Source organism: Anticarsia gemmatalis, chromosome Z, assembly GCF_050436995.1.
Source record: "Anticarsia gemmatalis isolate Benzon Research Colony breed Stoneville strain chromosome Z, ilAntGemm2 primary, whole genome shotgun sequence".
Lineage (NCBI taxonomy): Eukaryota > Metazoa > Arthropoda > Insecta > Lepidoptera > Erebidae > Anticarsia > Anticarsia gemmatalis.
In genome coordinates this window covers 9,834,711-9,855,467 of record NC_134776.1, presented here as the reverse complement: position 1 = coordinate 9,855,467, position 20,757 = coordinate 9,834,711, and positions in this window count along the sequence as shown.

Below are 20,757 nucleotides of genomic sequence, written 5' to 3'. Positions count from 1 at the left end.
AATTTTAACATGTATATCTAATACTTATATATATTACTCTTAAATGCTAAACTCATTTCATTTTTTTACGGACGGAAGCAACATATAAATTTCCCAGTGATACCAACAAAAAACTACTGTGACAACCTACCTTAGTATTTCTCTGTCCAAAAGCATTTTTGACGTTTCATACAGAGTAGCTGATATGACTGGCAGTAAAATACACTAGTGGGCCATCAATCCTCACTGGACTCCAGTGATGCAGATTAACAATCTATAATTAAATGCACGCCTGGGAGTCACCGAAGGGACATAACACTACAGTATCGTATGTAGGACAATGCCAATTAGATAATAGACTGCTCTAATTAATACTGACCAGGATTGAGTGCAGTTTGATCTTTGATCTCTGCACTGGATTAGATTACATTACCTGTTTGATTAATTTCTATTGCTATACTATAATTATGTGCAAGGTTCGATTAACTCTATTGCTAATACGATTTCGTGTAAAAAGTTGCACAGATTGAACGTGTAGGTACTTTGAATTGATAAAGAATATAAACTAGCAAAATATACATATATAATATACTATATTTATAATATACTATATTTGACCTCCAAGATACTGCGAGATTCCTCGAGGATGCCGTCTTCCAATAAATGTGTCAGTCAAAGCTTTAAAATGTTTAACGTCATTCCATAAGAAGTACTTGACAGAAACACCGAACTTACAATACATTTACCGGAGTTCACCATTCCACTTAAAACACAAAAATAATATTTACTCTAGGAACGGTAAAGCTTTGCCGGCATTACATCAAAAAACTTGAACAGATCATCCACAGGTGTAATTTTTGCAAAACTGTTCTCAAAGATACTCTGTCATTGTTGTGTTTCAAAGTTAGGATTATTTTAACAATCCTAACACAACACTTCACTATTGTGGGAACAGGGTTCCGTTTATATGATGTCGTAAATCCCATGACACACGGAAAATAAGTACCGACCTTTACAACACTGGGTCTACGTCCTTTGTTGTTGTTAAATACGATTCCCAAATCAATTTTAGAAATCGTGTTATATACTCGTAGTTCACAAAAACCAAAGCTTCCCTTATTTGTTTGAAAAACGATTCTCATAATTGATTAACTCGGAAACATGGCATTTTTACACCAGAAATACCGCACTCAATTTTATCCGTAAAAATCAGCCCAGATTTTTAGAACTTTTTCTAGTGTTGAAAACATGACTAGTTCGCCACAGGGCTCGCGAAATATTTAGGAACCTATTTGCTTTTCAAAACTATTATTGGAAAAAGTTTTACAAAAGCTCGTGGACTTTAGCTATAAAATTTTCGAACTGGATGAGCCATACCTACGATGAATCAAATACTATAACATGAAAAATAAAGAACCGAATGCATATTATAAAATAATATAAATATATACGGGACCGCAGTACCCGTACCATTTTTTCTCCCGCTACCGTAAAACTTAAACTGTACCGCTCTAGTAAAAAAATAAACATTTATTACACACTCGAACCTCTATTATTCTGAGTAGCAGAAAAAATATAACACCCGATGGTCCAATAAAAGTAGGATTTGGTCTTTATTTCTGATATTAATAGTCAAAGATTCTCGGAAGGTTCTCAGTTCTCACGAAAGCGTTGTAACCACTTGATAGAGTTAACAGTAATAAATAGTTGATTACAGGGCAGGCGCCGTCGTCGTAAAAGTATATAGTGTGGTTTATTGCCCACGTAAATATGTATGCTAGTGTTCGTTTGGGCGCGTTCTTAATTTGCCGATATGTCTGTGTACGATGTACTTAAACACAATGTTCATTTTTTAAAACCTTCGTACACACTGAGACTGTTCATAATACCATTTTCATTTTCCAAAAACGATCCGCAGGAAGCCGCTTTCCTACTCCTTGTGCTAAATGCCGAAGCAGATTTTCATTAATTGTCTTTTTAAAAATAAATAAATCTATACTAATATTATAAAGCTGAAGAGTTTGTTTGTTTGTTTGATTGTTTATTTGTTTGTTTAAACGCGCTAATCTCAAGAACTGCTGGTCCGATTTGAAAAATTCATTGTTGTATAGCCCATTTATTGAGGAAGGCTATAGGCTATATATCATCACGCTACGACCAATAGGAGCAAAGTACCAGTAAAAAATGTTACAAAAACGGGGAAAATTATGACCCATTCTCTCTTATATGACGCAAGCGAAGTTACGCATGTCAGCTAGTGCAATATATTTTTTAATGAAAACTTATAAAATAATAAGCCCTTATTTCAGAACTTATTAAAATTATTCATAAATTAAAAAAACTGCTTCAGCTATTTTAAGCGTAACCCTTTTAAAGATCAAATCTTCTTAAAACAACGTTTAACTGTTGTAGAGACGCCGAAACTAAGAAGAGCAGTTGAATAAAAAAGGCAAAATTTCCTAAACTGGAAAACCACTTGTAAGCCATGTCTAAACAATAGAAATGAAATCGATAACAGGTGTTTAAAGTTAGGCATCAAACACAATTGGAAGCGTGTATAAATAATGGCTAAAAGGCCGCGGTTGCCGGCATCCAGGTCAAGCACAATATACCTGAACTGATCTATTTAGGACCCGAATCATCGATCGTTTATACATAAATAATTAAAGAGCCACTTGGGTCGATTACAAATGCTGAACAGTATAAGTCTAAGAGTTTATTTACCCAGTAAAGAAAATACATTACTGTATTAAGTAAGACAGTATATAAGGACTTTAGAGTTCCGAAATGTGTTTATGACTCTCAAAGAGTTTGTATCGACTCTTTTTAATGAATCTATAATTAGTTTTGCGAAATGTTTAAAGATATTATTGTCCTGGCAACCCATAGTGAGATTCTGAATGTTTTAATTATTACTGGAAGCGCAATGTCAAGGTATTTTCTTGCGATAGCCTGCATACGTTTTACTGATAGTTTTTCAGTGACCAAAACGTAATTTCTGAAGTTTTTGAAAAACAGCAGTGGATTAATGAAATTAACATAGCTTAGGCTTATTTATTTTATTAAGACTAACTGGAATGTCAACTTGTGAAAAGAGTTACTGCTGAACTGCTTTAGAAAACTTGCATTGACATGGCGGTGCATGCATTAAATATGCTTTGAAGGCATCGCGTCGTTGCGGTTCAATAATAATTGGTCGTAATAATTAGCGGGCAAATCAATACTGTTCGACTGCTATCGACGTTCACCCTAACTTTGCGAGTATAAAATCGTATAATTCGATAAGTTCCGCTGAATTCAAACAATAATTTTAACAAAATCAATATATGTATATGTTACTGTAAAAGCCCGAACTGTGGTAAATCCTAAGATTTTCCGGTAAAACCTAAGATTTACCAACTCTCAATGGTAAAAGTCCGAACAAGCCAGAGTTTAAAAACTATGTTACGATATATAAAAAAATCCTCCTTCATAACTATGTTTATAACTATTTCACGGTATAACTATATACTGTGACATAGTTATAAAGAAGGAGTTTTGGGCAAAGCAACATGGTTGCAACATGGTTATTTTTTTTTAACCACCCAGAAGGAGGAGCCCCGCGAAGCGGGGCTCCGGCGACATCTCGACATCATCAAGTGAATATAAGTAAAAGTTCGAAATAAAAGAATTGTTCGGACTTTTACCATTGCGAGTTGGTAAATCTTAGGTTATACCGGAAAATCTTAGGATTTACCACCGTTCGGGCTTTTACAGTAACATATATATGACATCAGAATTTAACAAGGGTATAATAATGCGGCTGTAACTGAGGGCGTGAAATTACAGCAATAATAAAAACTGTGCTGGTGGTTCAATTAATACGTCATATTTGTGTTACTGGAATTGAATAGTACCTCATGTAGATTTTATTATTGGCTTGTAACACCGGGTGCGATGCGAAACATGAGAGCTGGTGCACATGGCTAATTGTACTGTGACCTACTGGCCTCTGTCAATCGATATCAATCCACGCTGACGGTTACAACGAAGACAGTACATCGAAGGTCGAACTGCATTTATACTTACGATCGATTACTCACACAAGGTGTTAAGTTTCTCACGATTTGACAATGCTGGTTTCAGCTGAAAGCCTTGAAGCCAAGAGTTTACTTCAGGCATAGTTTTGTGAAACTTATGATCTTAAGATTTAAATATCTGCAGTAGATATTGAAATCTGTTCTCAAGTGTTGAGTCGAGGTAATTGCTAAAGCGGCGTTACTTTTCACCTTTTCTAATATAGGAGACATGAGTTACAATGAGAAGTAAAGATACGTTAGCGATTGTAAAGTTATTTATTGATATTGATTGTATATAATAATAAGAAAACTATCTAAGAAGTTGTATTGATGTTCCGATGGAATCGGTCCTTAAAACGCAAGGACATTAAACGAAACACCTGACCTTTTTAAGTCATACCCATGATTTGTAACTAGACGCTTCGGTTTCTCGCATCCAATCATAGTTTTATCTACAACAGCTATTGGTTAAACAGAGCGTTAACGGTGTCAATATACTGAGTGCAAGATTCGACACTAACAAGTTTGGCACAAAAATCCAAAATTATTGAGTACTTGCTGACCCATGCTGCTGAGCTCGATTGCATTGAAAACAACATTCGGGAGGTAGATATTGGAACCTAGGTAGTCTATTACAGTGTCTAAAATCAATTCGATCTCGGATTTTCAAGTGTCTTCATATATTTAAACACAATGGGATCTCTGATTCATGAAAGGGTAACAGACTGATGCACAGACTCTCGCATTTGCAATATACGTAAGTATGAAGTCTAAAAGATATTACAAGTAAAGTCGCTGCCACCTGCACCTTGTCCCAACTGCGAAACAACTTAATTATCTTTACCAAACTAAAGTTAATATCTATTTCTGAGCCGATTTACACCCCTGAGGTGGGCGCTCGTTATCCAACTTTATTACTGCTAGTTATGTGTTTATAAGATACTATCCGAATGCATTTATTGCGAAATAACGTTGAACAAACATAGAGCTACGCTTTTGGTTCCTTTATAGTTCGCTTTGATTACGTTTTATTTTCCTTAACAAAGCCCTTGTAAACATCTATATGAAATACGTTTGAACTGATATATACTACTGACGTATGAATATTGCTGTTTGTGTGTTATGAGAAATAAATAAGGTAATATATTTCAGACTATTAAAAGAACTAACTACCAAGTTGGGTTATTTCTGCCGTCAGGATATAAGCAAATGTGATTTGGTAAGGACTTCATTATCATTTTTACACTATGCTGCTCTACGAAGAGCCTTTTTTACAAATATTTTGACGGTTAATATAAATAACAAATGATTGTAAAATCAGGTCATGTTGTTATTTAGACGTTATAGTAACATAACTTACGATGCCGACGCCGGCGGAAGCAGTGTTTGAGCTTCCGCTCTCGAGCTAAATAATATTGAGGCCGTCAACTCCTATCTCAATTTATTTTTCTTAATAAAGTGCAACACAGTTTTATATGAGCTACTTGCTTCTTGATTGTCTTTATGGCCTTCCTAGTTGTATATAGTAGCTTTAAGTGTTTAGTAAAGCTTTAGTAATGCTATATACCGAAAACAAGTTTAGTATAAAGCTAACTAAGTTTTAGCAATGTTTAATAAACGAGCATTGTTCATTCCATTGTTTTTGCAATGCAGGAATACTCATATTTCATTCACATCAAGCTGTCTGCATTGTTTTAATCCTCTGGCCAGACCACTTATGAATGCCCGTTGTTCCGCAAGCACCGAGGTAAGCTGCCCTTCAAATATACCCAATAATAAAACAATACGTTGGCTGCTCTAACGCACTTCACACATTTGAATCTACGTGTTTCAATTTTCACTTAAACTGATCCAATGTGAAACAAATTGTACCAGGTGTGAATACAAAAGAGTTTATTGTATTGTTTTGTGTTAGCGTACCTTCGCTAATACGCCGTTAATATGAAGGTGTTGAGATTCACGTGGAGCCTTTTACAAGTTCTATTGGATGAATGGAAAAATACTTGTGCTTTGACTGTTAGAGCGGAGTGAGAATGTTAAATGTTCACGTCCCGCTTGCTGCTAGGTTGAGTCCGTTTTATTTTGTGAAAATGTTGTTGTAAAGGCTCCCTACCAAATGATAATGTTTGTCGAAATTCTATTTTAAACGTTAGGAAAACAATTGAAAATAATTTTAATTAACTATATTTTTTGATTCGCTCCGTAAATCCTTCCTATTTCTATCTTTCTAGCTGATCGTCCCGTACGTGGTGGGTTCAATCTAAGTGTTCGATCGAGCTTTTCGTCACGCTTGTAATTACCCACGTGGCCTTGTGTGTCCCTTTGGTTCTTCTGCTTTCACTGTTGCAAACTGACTCAAATCGAAACCAATTTTTTATCTGATTTCGAAATCTGCCAATGCTTGTGAATTTAACTAGTGCACTATACAAAGCGTCAGAAGTTCCGTAAATAAAGAATCATTAGTAGCGGAGCATGAGAAATAGGCAGAGTTATAGGCTACCTTGTACCGCTTCAGTACGTAGTCGCACGGCTCCTGAAGTATCCCTTGTTGTTTCAGTAACCGCACACTGTCATCAGCTCGTTAATATTCTCAGGTGGATGGGCGAAACTCCAGTCTTACGTTACAAAGGGAAGGATCAAAGGGCCGGGTTCGATTCCCGACGACGAACACACGGCATACGTTATTTTAGGCTTACGTCGATGTAGGGGAGTGAATGGTGATTTTGGAACGTGCCGACAGCTTGATATTTCGCATACTACAGATAGATGTTACATTCATGGCGTAAATCGATGAAACACATTTTGGAGTCGTTTTTAGAATTATCCAGTGTTGGTACACATGAGCAATTGAGTATATTGCTCAGCACTCCCTTTATCAAAAGCGAAAAAATAAAATCATATTCGCGCACTGTGTTTCAATTGGTTCATCAATGAAGCATGATTATGTTGTGTAGACATACAGTTTTAGGTATCAAACATTTTCTTCTTTTAGCAGAATACATACAAACAAACCGCAATATTTTAAATTACCTTGAAGTTACATAATTTGTATCCAAAATTGGTTGAGGAAAGTCTTCAAGTATTTAATAATATTCTTCCTTATTTTTATGTATTACTACACAAATATACTCCAATGTATTTTGTACATAATAAAATAAATAAATATAAGGATAATGTTGCGTATTTACTACTTCTGTCGTCAATCATTGAGTGAGTTTATCATATAGAGCTACCTATTGGATTCTATACTATTTGTATACTATTATTTACTACTTGAAGCTAACGTAAATGTTTTATTAAAATCTATAACCGTTAACTGAACCAAACAAATGTAGATGTAATAAATAATGGTGTGGTTGAAAAAAGTTAAGTTTAGTAACCCGCTAATCCGGGAAAAAAGTTAGTAGCGAGGATTAACGATCTACGAGCTCATGATTAAATTCAAAATAAAACGCATGAGAGCATTAAAAGTTATAAACAAAAGAATATTTTTTAGCAGACCTAGTATTTCAGTCAGTTCAATCAATCAAATTCAAACGTCAAACATGATATTGATGTCAGTATCCAAAGTCCGTAATTGCAATAGAATGGCACAATGCTGCATTGCTATTGAGTCCACTATCAACCAGTATTTTACGTAAAAAATTGTTAAAAACTGCTTTTTTGCGCGCTGTTGGGAAACGCACAGTAAAATTCAATACCATTGTATCGTCTACAACTACGTTTGAATTAAAAAGTTATTTTACGTAACGATAAACTCATGGGGTAAAGTTATTATAAATTATTAATTAAATCAAATTTTAAATGAAATATTGACGACAATGCAACAAGAACTCACGAATCCACCTGAAACCCTGTTGAAAAAAATAAAAACTGATCAAGGAGACTGACAGTCACACTCTACAAGTGTCGGAATAGAGAGAAATTTTAATAAGTCAATGTTTAACAAATATTCGGGATACTGATAGGAGTGGCGGTCAGTTAGACGCAAGTTTTTGTAATAGCACGGGTTAAACTCAATCGCTCCAAGTTAACAGTTGCACACCGATGCGATGGTAACTAAAACTAATGGAAATCATTATTTTTTTAGCTTTGTGTAAATAAAGCTTAAGAAACAAGACTTGACTTGAATTTATAAAATAGTTTGTTTTAATTCAATTAAGAAGTTCACGAAGTACCTACCCTAATATAAAACATTTAAAACAGGAATGGTTTTAGGTATATTCAAAGCATATCGTAGTATCCATATCGCTTCGTACACCGGCTCCAGTTACATAGTAAACATTATATTATTTTCCTTATTTACTTACTTTGACGTCTTTGTGAAAAAACAGCTATATACGGAATACTTACAATTTGTAGCTACTAACGAAGTATTTGTAAATACGCAACACGATTAGTTCCTTTTCAAAACAATTTAATGATAATTAAGTTCCTTATTTAACTATTTTGAAAGTTCACGAAGTACCTACCCTAATATAAAACATTTAAAACAGGAATGGTTTTAGGTATATTCAAAGCATATCGTAGTATCCATATCGCTTCGTACACCGGCTCCAGTTACATAGTAAACATTATATTATTTTCCTTATTTACTTACTTTGACGTCTTTGTGAAAAAACATCTATATACGGAATACTTACAATTTGTAGCTACTAACGAAGTATTTGTAAATACGCAACACGATTAGTTCCTTTTCAAAACAATTTAATGATAATTAAGTTCCTTATTTAACTATTTTGATTTATTTTGAAGATGAATTTCTTATGCTTTTAGTTACTTCTCATGAATTTCTTAAAATAGACGGTTATAATCTTGAGATTTTATAACAATACCGCATGCTATTCTTTTTAGCGTTATTATTTCTATTCATGAAACCTTTCTTTACTTGTGTAGGTTTTTGATAGTAAACACTACAATGCTGGCACTGAATAATTTTACATATTAAATAATCTATTAATGATAGAAGCGCCGCAAACGCAGACGATCCACTAGTCATTGCATTGAATAGCTGCTCTGAAATACTTACGACGTATATATGGGTGAATAATATTAACTTCATTACATTCCTGAGCCGCTTTCCTCGAAACCTTTACAAAAACCTTTCCTTTTCTCGAAACCGAGAGCTGTATAAGGTATGAAAATAAAGTATTCCATATTACCATCCCTAAGAAGAGATCAATTCTAAAATTAAAATAATTTGCACTCATAATAACATACAAGAAGACATAATTAGGAGTTTAATTAGCATTCGAATATGTCATCCGACTGCGTCCTTTATGGAATATGAATGGGGCATTTTTTTACAAGTATTGTGGATCATATTCGTACTGTTGTACTGATTGCTAGAAGACAAAATTAAAATACTTGCAGATGACTATATTAACAGCCAGTATTATAATTGATTAATGGCACCTGCTGTATATTTCATTAATAGTGTTGCTAGCATAAAAATCACATTCGTGATTACTTTATTACAGTTCAGTAATCGAATGCAGTGGTTTTTGCACAAATAATCAAGTTCTCGTAAAAAAATGGTAAACTTTAGTTGACTCCTAAAAGTTAGGTTTAACCTATTGGTATTATTCTAATTAGTTTTGTTATGATCCAGTTTAAAATATAGTTAGACGCAAACGTGTCCTACAAGAGTCAATCAAGAACACAAAAATCAAGCAAGAACACAAAAGGAAAAGCTGAATGCATTTTTTTTCTTTACACTCAGGTTTTAGGAAATTTACTTCAGTAACGCTTCTATTACATGCCTGATGGTAACGTTTTTTACCAAGGACTTACTACTTTAAAATAAAATGCAAAGCAAAACGTCAATTTCTTACTTTATAAGTAAGATAAGTACTTACAAGAATTCTGGGTATTTTTTTCGCGTTGGCAATACCATTACTTTACCGCTCCCATTCCGGTTCATCTCATTCGTTTTTGCTCTCCTGTATATGGAATAGGGTACGATTGTTATTAATTTCTTAAGCGGCAATTGAAGTAAAAACTGACTCCATATATTACTCCTTTTTGTGGCACGTAATGGCGGATTCGAAGGCGGTGCTTGCCATTAAAGATTCGTACGGTAAAGTTAACTGTACGACCAAACTTGACACCAAAAAGGGAAAATTATTGTGCAGACGGATTTTTTGTTTCGTACTTTATATAGTAAACATTTATATTGCGTTTCTTAAGTTGCTAAGAATTCTGTATTGTGTGTAAAATGTTACCAAATAAAACAAAGTCAGTATTTTAAAAAGCTTGTATTAAAAAAAAACAAATGGTGTTATTTACTACTGAAAATGGAGTAACAAATTCAATGTAATAACAGAAAATATAAATGTAGTAATAAGAGAGAATGAATAATTAATAAATAATTGAGTGAATAGTTCAAACAAAATACATTAACAAACACTTTCCATCTTTGCTTTCCGAAACCAAAGCTTATAACTACCAACATTGTCCCAACAATGTTTACATTCCTTTGATCATAATTTAAACCTTATGCCTTTGAATTAGGGGACAGAATTGACGGCATCCGTCATCACGAATATAATTGTCACTGCATAATGAGATGAAAGCTACGGCGTCTATTTTAGGACGATCGAGACACACGGAGGACGGGAACGATAAACATTTAAAATCAGTAGAAATTACTACATACCGAATTTAGTTTGTTACTGGCTATATGGGCTAGTATACCATTATTTTAAGTAGTAAGTACTAGTAAGTAATTATGAAGGATCATATATCCGGGATCATTTGAAAAAATCTCTGAACTGCGTTTCTATCTCCTTTATAGAAAAAAAATAACCAGTTAGTAGAGAGGCTTAATTCCTCGGTTTGTGGGTGGCGATGTATATAATAAGTTTTAAACGTCAATGACCAACAGGCTTATGCAGCTGACTGAGTCCTGACACAAAAATACGCAACTTATAGAGGATAAAGGTATAGTAATTTTTACTTTGAGTTGTTCACAGGCAGTAGGCAATGGTATAACAAGTAAAATGAGTCTCCAAGAATTTCACGTCGGCTCTACGGTTTGAACTGGCTGTAACATATCTAACTCAGCTAATTTGATAATTATTAGAGTAACATATTATTTGACTTTTGCAAATAATTGAGTGATATATTTTTTTCTTACTACCTGATTAAAAAAACTGTAAAAGATAACGTGTAATCTATACAAGACGTGTGTGGATCGGCCGTCTGTCGGTCTTGCTGAACTATGTTAATATGCAGAGTTAGTAATATAACAAGAACTGCCCCTCTTCATAATAACTAGTGCGTCTATCAATTAATTACCATCCTACATGGGAACTAACACCCGATATTATGAATTTATAATATTTTAAAACCGTTTTTAATTTCTTATACCACTTTACAGTTAGTTTGCACGTTATAATTCCTAACGCTACCTTTATAGAATTATAGTGTAAAGGTTAAGATTATGTTAAAAAAGTAAACTTCTATAAGAAACCATTCAGGATATATTATATTTATAGCGTATATTAATAACCTCATAATAATTTTCTAAATGACTTCCAATGATGGTGAATACGCACACTTGAGGTAAAGCTGCTCTCGATTCCTTGCGTGTTATTCAGTAATCCATTCTTACATGCACCTTTATCGGAATAATTGACCATAGGGATCTTAACACCATTTTAATGTTACATGTCAAAATAAATGACCCATAATATGAAATGAATTATCATTCAATAATTGATGCCCATTTATAAACAACTTATAACGTTACCTCACTTTGCTAATCTTGTTGTTTGTACGCTGATGGTGGTGAATAGATAAATGTAAACAGTATGACCGGGCACCAGTGCTAGAACAGGTGTGCTAGAAATTCACGAGTTATGCAAGGCTTTACGTTTAAATATCACATAACGTTATAGTAGAAGCGTAAGTACTTTTATAAGAAACACGTTGAACATCAACGTTGTTTATTCTCACTCACGCATTCGTAAAGGCCGTGTGTATCGTTTCTAATTATTATAAATCTGTCGTCGGCAATGCGAGACGACACTGTGTAGTCTTTTTTCACCCACCGAGTAATTTCACACGAACAAGTGTTAGGGATGTTAATTAAATGCTTCGATTTTATTATTGTGCACGAATGTTTATTTTTTGTAACACAGTGCACCGTTGTGAGGTGTGCGCTTCAAAGTGTAAAATATTTTGTTTCGTGTACAATTTTTCATGCGTTGTTTTTCACGAACTGGGTTTTCAGGGATATGATAAATGTGTCAACCTTTTGTCGACGGAAACTTTTATACGGGTGCGAGAGTCAAAACAGAGTTTAGCCCGAAACGTCGATTTCAATCGACCATTTAAAAAATGACTGATTTATGGAATTGGTTAACATACGGGTTTTTAATGTCACTGGTAATAACGGTTAATAAAAAGAGTGTCTTCGTCTTTTTAATTCACATTATCTCTTATTCATTCTTAGCATGATTGTGCTCTATCTTACTTCCGAATTCATTTTATTTCACTATATTTGGATTCTACCTCTGAAATCAATAGTTTTTTTTAACAAGTCCTTGTATTTGTGTACCAGCATCAACGTTTTGCAATGAAGCTTTTTCATTTTTGATAATAACTAGTGACCTAAAATTTAAATATTTTCGCACTTTTACAATTGCATTTAGATCACTTCAAGTTTACACGATTGCAAAAGATTATCTATACTAATATTATAAAGCTGAAGAGTTTGTTTGTTTGTTTGTTTGAACGCGCTAATCTCAGGAACTACTGGTCCGATTTGAAAATTCTTTCAGTGTTAGATAGCCCGTTTACCGAGGAAGGCTATAGGCTATATATCATCACGCTACGAACAATAGGAGCAGAGCAGCAGCAAAAAATGTTACAAAAACGGGGAAAATTTTTACTCATTCTCTCTTATGTGACGCAAGCGAAGTTGCGCGGGTCAGCTAGTATGAAATAAAAAGTTTCTTGACTATAAATGTTCATCAGAAGATTCAAATGATCGATAAAATAGCTTTACAGACAAAGTTAAGTGAACAGTTAAATGATTATATATTGCATAATATCTAGTATTTTAGTTTGCCATCAGGCATGATCATATTACCATACATCATGTATACCATATACCTACCCGCGATCGACATCTTGGCCATCCTTACTCTTGATTTACATAATGTGATAACTGATTCTGTGATGTCTGCTATATCATAATTCATGCCTACATTTACCTCGCCGTCAATCAGTAGTCAAGATATCGTAAACATGTAATAATAGGCTAAGCGACGAAGCGCTACGACTCTTGCCAATGGTACACGCCTAGCCGTCAACCAGCGGTCGGTTAATTTAGACAACACTGTTATGGGTCTGGTTAGTAGTTAGTAGCCAATGCTTTGTATCAGCAAAGTCAAAATATACCGAAACTTAGGAATCAATAGGTATGCTTGCTGGTGTGCTAGGAACCAAAGTTAGTGTGTGGATATAACTCCATCACCTCTTGAAATAAAATAAATAAACGCCTGATCCCACCTGCCGTGTGTACAGCTTTATAACTAATATTAGCAACAAGCATACACGTGCCGCGTTTCTATGAATTCGGAATACAATACACAAGGAGGTAAATCGCACTAATTAGACAAATGTTGCTTGCTAAATACTTTCTAAGAAGATATCACACATGGCTTCTCATGAGGTAATTGCTTTTAGGTATTAGCGACTATTACATCCATATTATTTCTTTCCACGACACATAACAACATAATCAGTGACAACCGCTGATAACCGTTTAACGTTTGCGTGTTACTTAAAGAATTGTCCGCTTAATAGAGAGAAGAGCCGTAACCAACTAATGCCCGATTTCTGAGTACATTTAGCGGTAGTTTAGGTATCTATTCAATAGCGTTTATTATTTTAAATATGAGTTTAAACGCTATGTATTAGATAAACTACCGCTAAATGTATTTCAGAAATCGGGGGTAAGAGACATATATGGAATAAAATCTTCTATAACTTTTAAAATGAAAAGTATTTATATGATTTGCATAATTAGCCAAACAGTGTAGAAAGATAAACAAATGCAAAATACGAATTACAGACGAATTTCGAGCGCTGGGAAACTACGAGATTTCACAATTAAAAACTGCATTAGATTTGTTTACATAGGTATCGTTTAATTGAGTTACTTCTGTGAGTATTAACTAATGAGTGCAAATAAAAATGACACTACAGATTGAACAGTGTCAAGTACGTTCCATTAATTTGTCGAAAGTAGTGTCGCGTCGCCGGTCACTAAAGCGTGATGCGTCCATTGTGATCCCCACATTGACCAAAGAGTACCTAATGGGTAGAAGGTCCAAGGACAGATCGCTCCTATGCGGACCTACACTATGCTTATACACTTGTTCACAATGAAACCAAAGTATTATATTTTTACCAATATGAATATATCACCCTTACTTATTCACCAGATAACATTAATACAATAACCTCTCAACTTCGACATGATTTTCCGTCGAATGAAGCTTTATAAAAGTGTAAATATCGGCACTTTGATACGTAAAAAAAGGAATAAATTACAACATAGAGCTAAGACCAACGAGATACCTTACCATTTTATTTGTAATACATATATATTTAAAAATATTATAAACTCAACTTTGAGAAGCTCAACGAAATAAATATCTTTGATGTTATTTACTATGTATTTATATTAAGTCTTTGTCGTGTCTATCACTCGTCTGTGGGCGGCCATTAGGCCTTCTCTATGTGGTTATAACGCCACGTGCCTCACGTATCAGTACCTCCTCACCCCATGGTATTTTTACCCCAACGACACTAACAAAAGGTCATGACTCTACGCCTAAAAGTAACATAAAATGGAGGAAGTACGTGATTTTAATGAGATGTTTTTTGGCGTCGTACTTCGCTTGTACTTATAAGATTCTGTCATTCTGTAACGATATGTTGCTTAGGAACACTCAGGAGGAAGAATTGTTATTTTGCTTTCGATACTTAATAAAGTTTCATGTTTTCACGGCACTTCACAAATATAATATTTGTGTTACAACAGCGATCACAACAGCGTTGCACCTGTATTTTTTCCTGGTGTAAAAAAATATGTGTATTCTTAATTTGTATTATTTATTTTTCACGCGTTTGTCCGGAAGACCGGTACGATTCTAAGAATACCCAACGTTCCCAATAAAGAAAATAGCATTCTATCACAAAAAAGAGAAAAAAATTTAACTCGTCGGTTGATCAGACAGAGGATTTTGAAAACAGGAGTTTCCCGATAATTGCCAACTACGCCGGAATAATTGTAGTTTTGCTAGATTAATTGGCATTTAGTTTTGTTGCTTCTCTTTGTGATTTTGTTTCCGTACTAGATCGTCGGCCGTCTGGGTTGAATCTCGACACGATGGATAGAGTCTGCAACACCCTTTGACAATACAATTCGATGGATATTAATATCACATTTTATATTATAGAAGGTACGTTGCGAATTTTGAGAATCTGTCTGGTTGTGTGAAGGGATAAATTGTACACGGTTCTCTACAATGAATAAGTGTATGATTGAATGTGTGGTAATTTGTAGGTTAACAAATTGAAATTACGTGTAATGTAACGACGGGCTTATTTACGCAAGTGTCTAAAAATATGTTATAGCATATAATTATTTCAAATACATTGTAATAAAAACAGTTATAGCAACAGTTGTAAGTTTTAATTAAAATTGTACATTATTCATTAATTAATAGGTTTGCCCTTCAGAACGTGTTAAAGTTTATCGCTCACACATACATTTAGCGGAAGTAAGATAAGTTATCGGTTCTAATCACCGCGGTACTCTTTGTGTCTCGCTGTAGTGTGTGCCGCGAATTCTCGTTGGCTTTTATCACTTTACACTAGTACTCGTAGCTGAATGCACTTACCGTACGCGGTACGATACAGCGAGAGTTGAGTTACCTTCGGTCACTCTATAGTTGGGTAAATCCTTAGTAACTTTAATTACCGAATATACTTTTTATATAAAACCTCTTTGACTGTATCTTTATACGACCTTTTACTTTTACGTAAGGATAGTTTCCTTCTTCTGTTTTTTTTTTTATTTATATTTCATATTAGACCAACGGAGTTTTTGATAAGTGGAAACTTGGCGACTTGTAAGTTAGGGATACTATGGTTTGTATTTATTATTACAGCATATTCAATTCTGTTCAGTCTTGCATGTGCATTACATTTCAGGAAATATTCTCTACCAGCCAAAAATATATGGTTTTGAATCAGCGGTAGAAAATTCATCAAACTAAATATTGGCTCAAAGCTTAATTACTCGTATAAAATTGGATCCTGGCTAAAACTGACGATGCGCGCGTCCGCTTAACAATGAAGTATGAGGCTTCACCATCAATTAACGCCGATCTGACCAATCTGACCAAACATGAGAGAGAGTAGACTGAGTAGACTGTCTAACTAACCACAATGGAAGTGCAAGCAAAATAGTTAAAACTCTTTCAGTCAGCACCAAGCATTCGACTGCATAATATGAGGAATATTTTGACGCGCATATTTTAGTTACTCGGTAATTTTAAAACAGTAATTAACCTTCTTTTTGGTTTTCATATAGACGGTTTAATTGTCAGTGATATACGAAAATATTATCAGGTCAGTCTGAAATTGTGATTTGATTGTATGCAGGGTGGACCACTCAAAGAGTAGTTTGTACGTACAAAAAAGTATGATTAATTTAAACAAACAATTTAAAAAATATAAGTATAATCCAAAGAATAATCCAACCTTTGTCTCTCTCTGCCTCGTTGCGTTAAGCGTTAGGTAAAACAGATGAGATGACATAATTAATAACTTAGTAGCGAATATCCTAACACACTGGTGGTTGTTAAACTTATCGAGTATGTAGGTATATTGTAATTGTTATAAACAGCTAACATTATGTCTATTAATATAAGCCTAAAACTAATATCGCAGTATTTCGATTACAATATCCTTAAAGCAAGGAAAACGTTGTTAATAACAGGTATCGTAATGAACGTTTGGATTGCCATTGTTTTATAGCTACCTGTACTGCTACCTGTTTTGTTAACTTCGTGCTAGAATAGTTTATTTTAAAAGGCAGGTTTGTCAATTTAGATCTCAATTAATTCTCGCGTATGACAATTCAATTCTGTATCTATACTAATATTATGAAGCTGAAGAGTTTGTGTGTTTGATTGTTTGTTTGTTTGTTTGTTTGTTTGTTTGTTTGTTTGTTTGTTTGAACGCGCTAATCTCAGGATCTACTGGTCCGATTTGAAAAATTCATTCAGTGTTAGTTAGCCCATTTATCGAGGAAGGAACCATTTATAGGCTATATATCATCACGCTATGACAAATAGGAGCAGAGTACCAGTAAAAAATGTTACAAAAACGGGGAAAAATTTCACCCATTCTCTCTTATGTGACGCAAGAGAAGTTGCGCGGGTCAGCTAGTCTACTATACATACACTAATGTTTAAAATCACGCCATTTTCCGAAAAGAAATAACGCAAATGAGGCAAGGAAAGTTTGTAAGGATCATTTCTTACAGAATTCCCTTGCCTCATTGGTATCCATACATCAACAACCAGGTTCAGAACTCGTGTTCATCACACATTTATTTATCCCGAGTGGTATTCGAACCCAACACACGCGGCGTTACAGTTATTGCGGCGAGGTGACCACGTTAACCACTGCGCCAAACGTGCAGCTAATAAACCTAAAATAGTATGTATCAGTAGTCTCTTTGATCTAATATCGCCGATCAAACAACTAATTAATTTGACGTTCAACAAACGTTTTGTTTTGGAACAAAAACTCGGCAGGTGAATCGTCCAACAAAAAACATTTGTTTTGATTAACGTCAGTAATAATTAGAAAAAATCATTTAGTTTGTACGATTGTTTTTTTTAAAGCTAGATCTGGATAATGCTTTTAAAATAGATAAATGTTAAAATATAGAAATAATAAATGCGTTAGTAGAAAATAAGGCAAGCTAGGAACAAGACTAAACTTTACTAAGCCCTAAAAAATATTAAGTTAGTTCATGTAAACTATAGCAAATAACACGTGTACGTGTCAACTTATAATTAGGAAGGTAATTAATGTGGACTTACGACAAAACATACTTAAGTTGGTCTACACATTTTTTGCGTAAAATCCTGTAAAATTAAGTTTTTTACTATTTCTTTGTAAAAATTAAGTTTTTTATTTTAAAATTATCTTACAATTATTGAGTTATCTTATTTGCCTTAAAGAATCATAATTATATTGCTGTATTCATAAATAATAGTAAGTTTGAAAAACTTTATTATTAAAATTAGCAAACAATAATTTATTACAAAAGTAATTACATCTGTGTGAAAAATAACTGCAGCGTTTAAATCTTTAATTAGATTCATAATGAACTTGTAGCTAGTACTGTAATCGGGCAAATAGGTATAATTAATAGGTATGGATTGTTATTATAAAGTACTTATCCTTTTTCCGTCGTTAATAAGATACAATAAGTTTTATATTATTAGCTAATGAAACGTGTCACTGTGGATTGAAACTTTGTTTGTTTTGTGGGATTGTTGATATTTGGTAGCAATACGTTTATCTACTAGCACAGAAATTTACTTTATAGACCACTAGATTCCGCCCGCTACTCCGTCCGCGTGGAAAGGTTAACTTACTGTGGTATAAATCTCAAATGTGTTAATTTAGGTAACAAACTAACTGCATACCAAATTACATTCTGACAAACAAACATACATCCGTCCTCACAGATTTAATACGCTTATATAAAGTAGGATACTATTACTAACTAATTGGAGACTGTAGACACCTTAGCTAGCGTTTCCAGGCTGATATATTTGGCAAATACTGGTAGAATCCCAACACTGCACATTCGTATACATTTAAGAACTCATTAATTTGACTCATGCCCGGTAACAAAATATCGACGATTCTTCTTATCCCCTACTGAGTGGATTTTTTGTTCAAGAAAGCGTTGTTTAATTAAAATAAAGTAGTAGCACGTAGCAGCCCTATTACGCCTGCCACCATGCGAAACGAACTCTGACGGAAATATCCGAACACGGCCGAACCCTCGCAACTCACCCTCGACTTGTCATAAAATTTTATACCAAACCGATAAGATTATACCAAAAAATAAACATAACAATATCAAAATAATTTCACCATGTTTATGATCGCTATATTTTTTTACGATTTTTTAGATAAGTTCAACAGTTATTGTTCTAAAATGAGTATGAGATATTAGGTTCGTCATGGTCCGGTCAACGGGACCCTAATAAGATAAAATTATGAGGGTTAAGCAAAATAATAATGACATAGTTTTGAAATAAAGAAATTATATCGAAATTATGGAAGCTTTTATTACTATTATGAGCTTAATAGGTCATAGAGCTTTAACAAACCAACATTACGGGTTTTTAATATTACGTATTATTTATTGTAGGGTTTTAATTATAGTTTCTTTTTAACCATTTTTTTTGTATTAAAAACATGTGTTGGTAATGTCTTCAATGGAATCGGCGTATTCTTTACTCAGACTAGGTTGACCATTAATTCTTGTAGATACCAGGACTTGTTGCAGTTTGATTCAAATGAAAATAGCACAACAGATTTTTAAAACCACGTTATTATATTTAAAAGAAATAACACACGAATGATCGGTAAGATTACTATAAGCTGAATAGTAAAAAATAGCACTAAATACCAGTGGCGAAGGCTCCATACAACTCGATTCCTACCGGCTTCCCTTTCTGGACAGACTTAATATTAGTGTTAAATTAATTGTTTACTATTGCCAAATAATACACAATTAATCAATAATCACCAATATTGAAACCGAAATCTTTAACTAAAATCATTAATCTAATCGAAACTACGAAAACGCCTGCCCTTCAAAAATTACGCTCCGCTAAAAACGCAACGTGAGGTAATAATAATGAAATAAGCCGGAGGCGCTGATCGGGAATCGCGTACAATAAAAACTATGGCGGCGATGTCGCTTACGACCTTTTGGATCGCGCTTCGCACCGCGCTGCATAGTGGCGAGCAAGCCGGAGAAAGAGCGGGTTGCCTCGCGCTACAGCGCTCGCGCCGCGGCGCGGACACATGATCTTACGCATGTTTCTGTCGCGGCGCGAGCCGCGTGCAAGAGCGAGATGGCGAAATATAAGCTAAGAATCCTGCATAAGTATTATATTTTCTCCAGTTTGACATTAGGTCATGTTTGTTTACATCTTTCGCGCGCTCTATAACAAATTAGAATATTTGTATTTATCACAACATTATTCCTTTATAAATGTGTTTGTGCATAATTGTGAATGTATCAGTATATTAAACAGTAATTGTTTTGCATGTTTCTATTAGAGTAAATTTTCATTTTGTCAAGATTTATAGGTTAAACTCATTTCTATAAAAGTGTTCTGCGTTTATCCATAATGTGTTTGATATTTTATTGTTGATGAATAGGTACATTCTAAATTGCTTGTATAATATGTTATTAAACAACCAGTGCGAGACAATCATCAATCTTTCGATATACGTTATCTTAAATATGTGCTGTTGTGTTACCTACGTGTTACTACTGAAGACAGAGTAACTTACTACAAAACAAGCATGATTAGGTAGCATGGTAAGTACCTATGTATTATTAGTCTGTAGAGAGAGAAATAAGAGACTG